This window comes from Gymnoscopelus braueri (assembly GCF_963280865.1).
Source record: "Gymnoscopelus braueri genome assembly, chromosome: 7".
Classification (NCBI taxonomy): Eukaryota; Metazoa; Chordata; class Actinopteri; order Myctophiformes; family Myctophidae; genus Gymnoscopelus; species Gymnoscopelus braueri.
Window position 1 is genome coordinate 53,870,061 of NC_137608.1, and position 2,421 is coordinate 53,872,481.

The 2,421-nt window shown below is 37.2% G+C and overlaps 1 protein-coding gene across 1 annotated transcript in view; it reads left to right on the top strand.

Annotated features, from left to right (window-relative positions):
• The window catches only part of LOC308088124 (uncharacterized protein), a 98,233-nt gene extending 97,737 nt beyond the window's left edge, over positions 1-496 (top strand). Inside the window, exon 12 of the mRNA XM_080432490.1 lies at positions 407-496. The gene's annotated coding sequence lies outside the window, so the exon portion shown is untranslated. The remainder of the gene's footprint in view (positions 1-406) is intronic.
• The last annotated feature ends 1,925 nt before the right edge of the window (positions 497-2,421 follow it).

Sequence of the window (2,421 nt, forward strand, 5' to 3'; positions counted from 1 at the left end):
AGGTGTGTTGTAGATTGATGCTTTGAGATTTTATGTGAGAAGTGTGTGCAACAACTGAACATTGTGTGTAGTGTTTGGACAACAAGGTGATAATGTAATGATAGTGATGAGTGTAAAGAAGGAAAGTCAGAGTCTAATGCAGATAAGGGAGTGTGAAGTAGTGCCAAATCGGGTCGAGCGATTAGTACATGAAGTTAAGGTTGTGAAAATTGTGCCGAATTTTCGCTTTTTGTGTGTTAACAATTGTGAAAAACTGTAATAAACATTTGACAAGTTATGAGTAACACATTAACTGATCATTTGGGAATGATTAATTTACTATTATAAGGGGATGTTATTCTAAAGTGTTAACATGTTCACACAGTTAATACATTATAATTCTTATTGGTTTATTGTCTTTTCACAGAACACCTGGGTGTGTTTTCAGAGAAGCAGAGAGTCATCGCTGCCCTCTGGTGGAGAGAGGAGGGAAGTTGTGTGTCCATTCAGCTTTGAAATACTCATAACAGCAGCAAAATGATGACATCATCCTCCTTTTTTACAAATGTGTCCTTTAAAAATGCTAATTGGCTAGCCAAGGCTAACGATAATTAGTGTGCGCCCATGTCGACGTGGTTTTGAGGTTAGGGTTAAGGTTAGGTTTATAGACATAGTGTTTGTGAGGTTAAAGGTCAGGGTTTAGGGTTAAGGTCAGGTTTATAGACATCGCGACACACCAAAGGAAGAGGGAGTCCCAATTAGTGTGGGCGGTTCATCAAATTACTTTGTATAGTTTCTGTCGTCAGAAAACACAAACATAATATTTCAGTTCTAAACTATATTGAAACATTAAATAATGATCACACACACAATCAGAGTTCTTCATAACATTAATATTAATATCCATCTGAATGGAAGTCAGTCAGCCATGTTTGTGAAAAAGGTTTTGTTATTTTATAATTGACCATAAGTCATTTATTATGTATTAATTTATAATGTGTGATAATGAATGTGTTACGATCATTATGACATCACTGTTTCCCTGTGATGGGTGGACCTAGACCTTCTAGGGTGGTCTGAGGTGAGAATGGTGGACTGCCACAGTCTATGACATTATGGGAAACGCTGATGACATGCAATCATTTATAATTGCATGTGCATATAAATCATTACTTAATATAATGATTTATATGTAATCATTCATATGTATAATGAGCAGGGGAGCAGATCTCATTACAACTGGGGGGGGGGCACAAACAAGGAACATTCTCATCAATAATATCACCAACACAGAGTTCAGTTCTTATTTTTGGATCCTGATTTGACTAATGATCAATACATCCAGTAATCAATACCTTCCGTTTATTATCAATATCTACTGTAAATGATCAATATCTAAAATGCTTAGAAAACTGGGCAGGGCTTCCTGTCAGTTCATAAATAATAATTCATTACTCAGCACTAATTGAAGGACACATGGTGAAGTGTCCTAAATGTGTCCTATATGTATAAACTTCAATTTAATACATGATCCATACATTCAGTCTATCCTGTCCCATCGTCCCATGAGGTTTTAATTATGTTAATTATGTTAATTAGGAGAATGAGAGCTCTGGGTTGTGACAGTGACATGATGAGAGTCAACAATAACAGAAAGGTTGTGCAAACTTTACTAAAGTAAAGAATGAGCGCGCCCTCGTCCTTTAGACCGAAAAGTAGATTTAGTCCTAACGTCTCAAACGCTTCTATTAATACCATCTGTCGCTTAGTAGACCAAGACATTATGCACACTGTAACTCAGCCTTACCGTGTCTCCTATAACTTATTACCTACAGAGAAAACAGCACTGAAGGAACTTATGGACTCTAAAGATCTGGTAATTAAACCCGCAGACAAGGGAGGTGCTATCTGCACCGAGGAATTCATATAAAACTGAGATCCTCTCCCAATTGTCTAATGAAAAAGTCTACACAAAATTGAAATCCGATCCAACTGACTCATTTCAAAAGATTGTCTTACCATACTTGGAAGAGGCCAAACTTAAGGGCTGGATCTCTGAATCTGAATTCGACAATTTACATAACCAGCACCCAATTCAACCCGTTTTCTACACCCTGCCCAAGATACATAAATCTTTAGAGAATCCTCCAGGTCGGCCTATTGTAGCTCAGACCGACTCCTTGCTGTCTCCTTTATCTGCTTTTGTAGATGCTCATATCAAGCCATTTGCAGAGTCTCTACCGTCATACATGATATATTCCACAGACTTTATTAATAAGATTTCTAGCATTAAAAATATCCCTGATGATGCCTTAATAGTTACCTTGGATGTGACAAGTTTGTATACTAACATACCACATGATGGAGGCCTAGAGGCATTGAAGTTTCTATTGCATGGAGATGACTCGACAAACCCCCCAAATGATTTTATTATTGAATTGG